This window comes from Arachis ipaensis, chromosome B07 (assembly GCF_000816755.2).
Source record: "Arachis ipaensis cultivar K30076 chromosome B07, Araip1.1, whole genome shotgun sequence".
Classification (NCBI taxonomy): domain Eukaryota; kingdom Viridiplantae; phylum Streptophyta; class Magnoliopsida; order Fabales; family Fabaceae; genus Arachis; species Arachis ipaensis.
In genome coordinates, this window is record NC_029791.2 from 46,799,066 (window position 1) to 46,807,263 (window position 8,198).

At 34.3% G+C, this 8,198-nt stretch overlaps 2 long non-coding RNA genes across 2 annotated transcripts in view; both read left to right on the forward strand.

The window, feature by feature from the left end:
* On the forward strand, positions 4,194–5,613 carry LOC110265177. Its single transcript, XR_002351511.1, has 2 exons — positions 4,194–4,435; positions 5,379–5,613. It is a non-coding gene; the product is annotated as an uncharacterized LOC110265177 (long non-coding RNA).
* The window catches only part of LOC110264600, a 10,219-nt gene continuing 8,044 nt past the window's right edge, over positions 6,024–8,198 (forward strand). The window contains exon 1 of the long non-coding RNA XR_002350776.1: positions 6,024–6,079. This is a non-coding gene — a long non-coding RNA (uncharacterized LOC110264600). The remainder of the gene's footprint in view (positions 6,080–8,198) is intronic.

Below are 8,198 nucleotides of genomic sequence, written 5' to 3' on the forward strand. Positions count from 1 at the left end.
TTATAAACTTCATCTTAAATGATATCATATGATGTTTATTTATAATGGTGCATTTAATAATCACTAAGTAAGAAGTAAGAAAATACTTTTGGTAGACTAATGATTTTTAATTTGACTTTCATTTTGACTTGTCAAACTTTGAGAAAATTTTTCAGAAATTTTTTAACACCATGAACAACAACTTGAAAATTTTAGTAATTATTTTTTTAAATTTTTTTAAATTGATAACTTGACAATTTGATTTAATACTAATATTGTCTTACCTTAAATTAAGTTTGACAAAAGACTATGTTTCTATCTTCATCTCGATTTTCAAAGTGATAATACTAATAATCATATCTTTTTTTTATAATGTTGATTCTCCAAACTTCATAAACAAAGTCATTTGGATATTAAAATTTTTTCTAACGTTTAGTTATTCTTTGTGAATGTTCGTATAATCTCTTTATCTGAAATCTCTTATGCGTCTCCTTTAATGATTGAATCTATGATCTCTTTTTAACAATCCTTATTCCATCACATCTGTCAAATTTTCTTGACTCATTAACGTCATTGTTGATGATGATGATTTCTTTTTTCTTTCAATAACTCTAGGTCATCTTCTTTTTCAAGCAATTTTGTATCAAGTACTTTATATAGGACTCTAACATTGTAGTCATCACATAATTGTACCTCATAATCATTATGTGAAAAATTCTCTCCGCTACAATTTACTATAGCGTCAAACGAATATTCTTCTGAATTGTAACATCAACTCTTTCTCTTACACTTGATTAATAAGGCTTCAAAGTTTGTAACTTTTTTAGTGGATAGACTTTATTTTTCAACTACTTTGATTTTTCAATGATTTGGAAACCTCACTATAATGACTATAATAAGTCAACATAAAAACACTTCGATTCTTATCACCTCTCTACCCAGAACTCTCTTGTTTGACAACCTCTCAGATATGAACACTCTTGTTTTCACAAATACTTTAAGGAGAGAAAGATATTCTCACTCATCACAAATTGATGCTAAATTGAACTCATTTGATAAACAAATAACTACGTGTGAACTCTCCTACAACTTACATTGGTGATGGATAAAAATATCTTTGATACTAAATGTAACACTCTACCACATAGAGTCTTATGCTTAAGTCATAAAGTTGAGGTGGCAAGATATTACGACTAGGGCTGGGCAAAAAAATCCAAATCTTGGATTTTAAACCCAATCCAAACCAAACCATTTTTAAAAAAATCAGTTTTTTTTAAAAAAAATCCAAACCACATTGCATCAATTTTATGATTTGGTTTTTTAATCCAAACCATTTAACCAACTTAAATCCAGATCCGGATCCAAATCCGAATTAGGATCCAAATTTGGAAAAACCCTAATTCCGTGAACCAGTTCACAGTTCACACTATGCACAAATCAACTGTGGTGTTGCGCTTCTCCTTCAACTGTGGCGTCGTGCTTCTCCTTCGGCGCTTCTCCTTCAACTGTGGCGTCTTTTCCTTCGGCACTTCTCCTTCGGTCTTCTCCTTTCTCGTTCACCGTTGTCATTCTTTGGTTTCACCGTCTCCGTCTCGCCAACTTGCCGTCACAGGTGTGGGCTTTCCATTCTCCTATGCTCATGCTTCTTGCCACTGCGTCACAGCGTTAGTACCATTACCTCTGCTCGTTCTTCTTCTAGAGGAATTTCGGGTTGTCGTGTCTGATTTTGCAATTGATTGCATTGTAGATTTTATTTTTCCACCTAGGAGCACAACAAAGTTCTTGAAACTGAACCAGAACAAGCAGTTCCAGCACAAGCAGAACAAGCAGTAGCCCCTGTTCTAGTTCTCTGCTTCCAGGATGTGTACCATGTAGTCGTCAATCCAGGGATCGATCAAGCCTTTGTTTTCGGTGTCGTTGCTATCTTTGACTACATTTACGATGAATCTACTATCTGCCCATCGTGAATCCTAATTTAAATTCAAATGTACACTCATGCATTCCTATTTTCTAACACCAAATTACAGATTAAGTATTCTTTTGAATGAGAAGAACATGATCCCATGATGGATTTCTCTTACTTTACTTGTTTTTATATTTAATTTTCTACTTTGATTAATATGATGTGAGTAAGTAATATTCTATGTATGGCGTGGAATGAAAGCTTTCTATTTTGATTAGTTAATCTATTTTTAAAGAGTGGCTGAAATGTGAGTGAATATATCTAACTAACTAGAGAGATACTTTGGTAACGGAAGGATGCTCTATAATGTATAATTCTATATACATGCATGCATTTTTCTCATTTGTTAAAATTAGCATAGTAGTGATCATCACTAAATTTAACTCAATTCAATTTGTTGTGAGACTCATACTGCATGGGGAAAATGCAACAAGTACAGGAATTATTGCAAAATTGCTGAAATTGTTGTTGGAACTGGGCTGTTTTGATGAAAAACTAGGCTGGGATGTTTTACTTTTATGTGATTGCTAATTTGTGTTGAGAACCTTGTATGATTTGACTGCAAGTTCATTTTTTCCTTATTATTTTGCTCTTATCTAAGATATTTTTTTGTTCAAGTCTTGTCTATACTATATATAATCTTTGTAGCATTCCCTCAAATCTAATCTGACTCGCACTCTATGAGTAGGATTGGTTGAATCTTGTTCTTCACATGTGAGTGAGTGAGTCTTGATTAATTTGTTGAGAAAGAAGATAAGAGGAGTAGTATGATCAAGATTTTCAATTTTCGACACATAATACAGTGGTGACAAGCTAACATTTTAATTACGTGTTTTATGTTTACTATCACAGCATATCTCTGCCTCAAAAGGATATGTAGATATTTCTTCCCTTCTAGTTGAGCAAGGAGTAAATATCAATTTACTAGGTTAGCTTTTGAACTTTTTTCCATTTTAAGGTGATTGCGGACAATCCTTTTATTTTTTGAATGTGCTGTATTGAAGTCAAAATATTGAGTTTGGTTTAAACTTTAAACAACCATCTGCATCAGATAAATTTGGGGCTACTCCCTTGCTAGAAGCCATTAAGAATGGACATAAAGACGTAGCTACTTTACTAGTTAATGCAGGGGTTACTCTCACTATTGATGATGCTGGCAATTTTCTCTGTGTGATGGTTGGTAATTTGTGCTGAGAACTTTGTTTTCCATCCCCTTATTTTTTAACTCGAGACTATTGAATTTTTCGGAGCTTGTTTGAATATTTGTATCTCTCATCCAATGCCCTATTTTTGTTTAGTCCCCTTTTTTGTATTCTTTTTCATTCTTATGTGGCTGGGGAAGAAACAAAAGCTATATCGAAGCTTTGCTTCTACTTTGAGGGAGTGGCTTTAGTCTTTAGGAGGGAAAGGTTGCTAAATAATGTAACAAGACATTTTGTTGCAAAATTTAATATCGTTTTGGATTCTTAGCAGATTCATATAGAGAAAGTTCATATATCCTCTTTTTGTATAGTTGTTGTTGTTCTTCACCAATCTTATGATTTCGTTGCCAAACTAATTGTGAGTTGTTTGGCTCATTCCCAGTGCAAAATATTTTAGTATTTTTTGCTTAGACTGTTTAAGTTTATGTGAAATAGCCTTATAATCCATGTTCATATATCTCTTTGCAAATATCATGTTATTTTCATAAAATGCAAGACACTAAGTTGGTACAATCAGTTGTTTGTCTCTCTTTGGGCTGTGTATAGTTTATGAATCATGCTGAAATCATTCTTAATATGAAGTTTTAATTTTATAATCTTTGGGCCGTGTTTTCTTTGCGAGATATATGAACATGGATTAGTTTATGAATCATGCTGAAGTTTTATTGGCTGCTGTTTTTTTGGATTAGTTTGTGTTAATTTTAGCATGTTTGGAACCAAATTTTGACTTATGTACACCTTGCTTTATATGTAGAGCAAGATGACTGAAAATAGTAATATTGAAGCAGCAGGGATGTCCACTAGCACTCAACCATCTTCTCCACCGTCAGGTGTTCGTAAGAATCGGTCAGCTGTCTGGAATCATTTTGATGTAGAGAATGCTATCGAGAAGAAGGCTAAATGCAAATATTGTGGTAGCTTAATGCAATATGGGAATGGAACCAGCTCAATGGGTGGTCATTTGATAAGATGCAAGCAAAATCCTAATAATGATTCAAACAAAAGAAGAAAAACAACGACCACACTGATTATAGATGAGTGTGGTGTTTTAAATTCACCCACTGCTTCCGAATTTGACCAAGAGGAGGCTTGAAGGGCATTTGTGGAAATGTTTATTGGGGAAGAGCTACCATTTTGCTTCGTTGAAAGCCCAAAATTCTGAAGATTTGTGCATGCCCTACAGGCAAGATTTAAAGTTCCTTCACAGACTACATTAGCACGTGTTATTGGAGCTCTTTATGCTGAAGAGAAGATGAAGTTGCAAGATTTTCTCTCGGCAAATTGTGGTAGAGTATGTCTAACTACTGACACTTGGACTTCAATTCAAAATTTTACTTATATGAGTTTGACAGCACACTTTGTTGATTTGGATTGGAAATTACATAAAAAAATACTTAATTTTTATCAAGTGACAAGTCATTCAGGAGAGGTTATAGGAGCAACAATTGAATCTTGTTTAAATAATTAGAATTTGAATCGGGTATTTAGTGTGACAGTTGATAATGCTTCATCTAATGATGTTGCAATTAAATATCTGAAGCAGCGATTGAATTCTTGGAATAGCATTATTTTGAATGGTGAATTTATTCATATGAGGTGTTGTGCACATATTATAAACTTAATTGTAAAAGAAGGATTAAAAGAGATTGATGAATCAGTCTTGAGGATTCGTAGTGTAGTAAAATATGTTAGATCTTCTCCATCTAGAGTTAGTAGGTTTCAAAAGTGTGTTAAACTAGAAAAAATTTGATATAAAGGTTTGCCTTGTATGGATGTTGAGACTAGGTGGAACTCTACCTATCAAATGTTAGAGATAGCTTTGAAGCATCGCAAAGCATTTGAGTTGCTTGCTTTGAAAGATAATACCTATATAGGAGAGATGAATGGAGGAAAAGGGAGAGGTGTTCCTTCTGATTCAGACTGGAAGTATGCTGAGTCCATTGTACTATTTTTGTGAGTGTTCAGTGATGCCACTATACGTGTTTCTAGTACCTGATATGTTATCAGTGATATGTATATGAAGGAAGTATTTGCAATTGGACGATTTATTTGTCATTCTTGTGATTCTGTTGATTTTAGTACTATGTCAATAGCAGAAAGGATGAGGATTAAGTATGAGAAGTATTGGGGCAATCCTGATTCGGTGAATATGTTGTTATTGATTGCTATCGTACTTAATCTAATGCAAAAGATTGAGTATGTCAATTATTTCTTGGATTACTTATTTGGGGAAGAAAAAGGAGGCGAATTGAAGTCAAAGTTGTCCAAGTGCATAAGGTTACTTTATTAGCAATACTAAAGTTCTGAGGAAGCAAGTGAAGCTGATACGCAAGATGTTCAAGCCAACAACATTAATACCGATCTTCATGGCATGGACTTTTTTCTGCAAGAAACCGGTCATAGAACAAATACAAGATCTGAACTTGATAGATATTTACAAGAAGAATGCGAGCCATACTCCCATAAGTTCGATATACTAAACTGGTGGAAGGTCAACTCAACCCGATTTCCAATTCTTGGAAATATGGCTCGTGAGGTATTGGCTATACCTGTTTCTACGGTAGCTTCGGAGTCTGCATTTAGTACTGGAGGAAGAGTCTTCGATCCATACCGCAGTTCCTTAACACCTAGAATGGTAGAGGCCTTAGTCTGCACAGGAGATTGGCTTAAGGAAGATCTTTTCTCTGCTTTTGATGATGATGGTGAAGTTCTTCAACAAGTTGATCAAGGTATAAAATTTTTTCATATTTCTTCTCATTTTATTTTATTTTTGTTTTTGTCGTCTTTCTATTTTAGAATTTAGATATTAGTTACCAATTAAAAGTTGTTGAATATAGACTTGATAATTAATTTGATTCCCTTGGCAAATATATTTTCCACTAATGATGGTGCTTGTTCTGTGGTGGCATCAATTGATAATCTTGATGATGACTAGGTATGCTTAATATTCTCATGAGCGGATATTTTATACGCTTTTTGGGGTTAATTTCATATAGTTTTGAGTATGTTTTAGTTAGTTTTTAGTTTATTTTCATTAGTTTTTAGGAAAAATTCATATTTCTGGACTTTACTATGAGTTGTGTGTTTTTCTGTAATTTCAGGTATTTTTCTGGCTGAAATTGAAGGAGCTGAGCAAAAATCTGATTCAGGCTGAAAAAGGACTGCTGATGCTGTTGGATTCTGACCTCCCTGCACTCAAAGTGGATTTTGTGGAGCTACAGAACTCGAAATGGCATGCTTCCAATTGCGTTGGAAAGTAGACATCCAGGGCTTTCCAGAAATATATAATAGTCCATACTTTGCTCAAGGATAGATGACGTAAACTGGCGTTCAACGCCAATTCTCTGCCCAATTCTGGCGTCCAGGGCCAGAAAAAGATCAAAAGCTGGAGTTGAACGCCCAAACTGGCATAAAAACTGGCGTTCAACTCCATAAATGGCCTCTGCACATGAATTGCTTAAGTCTCAGCCCAGCACACACCAAGTGGGCCCCAGAAGTGGATCTCTGCATCATCCATCATAGTCTACTCATATTTTGTAACCCTAGGCTACTAGTTTAGTATTTAAACAACTTTTAGAGACTTATTTTGTACCTCATGACATTTTAGATATAAACTTTGTATTCTCTGACGGCATGAGTCTCTAAACCCCATTGTTGGGGGTGAGGAGCTCTGCTGTGTCTCGATGAATTAATGCAAGTATTTCTGTTTTCCATTCAAACACGCTTGTTCCTATCTAAGATGTTCATTCGCGCTTAACTGTGATGAAAGCAATCTCCGTGGGATTTGACCCTTACTCACGTGAGGTATTACTTGGACGACCCAGTGCACTTGCTGGTTAGTGGTACGCGTTGTGAAAAGTGTGATTCACAATTCGTGCACCAAGTTTTTGGCGCCGTTGCCGGGGATTGTTCGTGTTTGAACAACTGACGGATTATTTTGTTGCTTAGATTAGGAAAAAATCTTTCTTGTTGGTTTAGAGTCTTTTATTATTTATCCCTTGTTAAAACACTTTAAATTTATAACTCAGTTAGTTAGAACGTGGTGTTTATGTTCATGGTAATTGGCTATCATATATTTTAAACCTTTTTCAAAAATTATTTTTCTATTAAATCCTGTGCCAAACTTTAAGTTTGGTGTTTTCAAAAATAATCTTTCTTAAAATTTTCGAAAATTCCATAACTCATTTGGCTAGAGCGTTAATCTGTGTTCTTGGTAATTGGGTTAGAGTCTTTTATATTCTTTTCAAAATCTTCTTTTTCATAAATAATATTTTCTCTATTAAATTGTGTGCCAAACTTTAAGTTTGGTGTTCTTCAAAGTGTTCTTAAGTTTTCCTTGTGTCTTGATCTTAAAATTTTTAAGTTTGGTGTTCCTTGGTGTTTTTCCCCCCCCCCAAAATTTTCGAAAATAAGGAACCTCAGATCTAAAAATTTTAAATCCTGTGTTATCTTATTGTTCTTCTCTCTCCTTTAAAAAAAAAATTTCAGATTTTTATTTCAAAATTTAAAACCTTTTTCAAAAATCATCATATCTCTTTCAAAATCTCCTAACCACTTTCTCTCTCCTCACTTTTTCGAAAATCATAATTTTTGTTATTTTTATTTTTGGTTAAGTTGTCCTCTTTCTATAAAATAAAATAAATAAAAAGGTAAATCAATCCAAGTTATATCCCTTTATCCATCATGGACATAAGTGGAAATGAACAGTCCAGGAGGACTCTGGGGTCATATTCTAACCCCTCTACTGCTTCATATGGGAGTAGCATCTGCATACCCTCCATTGGAGTTAGTAGCTTTGAGTTGAATCCTCAGCTCATTATCATGGTGCAGCAAAGTTGCCAGTATTCCGGTCTTCCACAGGAAGAACCTACAGAGTTTCTGGCACAATTTTTACAAATTGCTGACACAGTACATGATAAGGAAATAGATCAGGATGTCTACAGACTATTACTGTTTCCATTTGCTGTAAAAGATCAAGCTAAGAGGTGGTTAAATAACCAACCTAAGGCCAGCATAAGAACATGGAAACAACTGACAGAAAAATTCCTGAATCA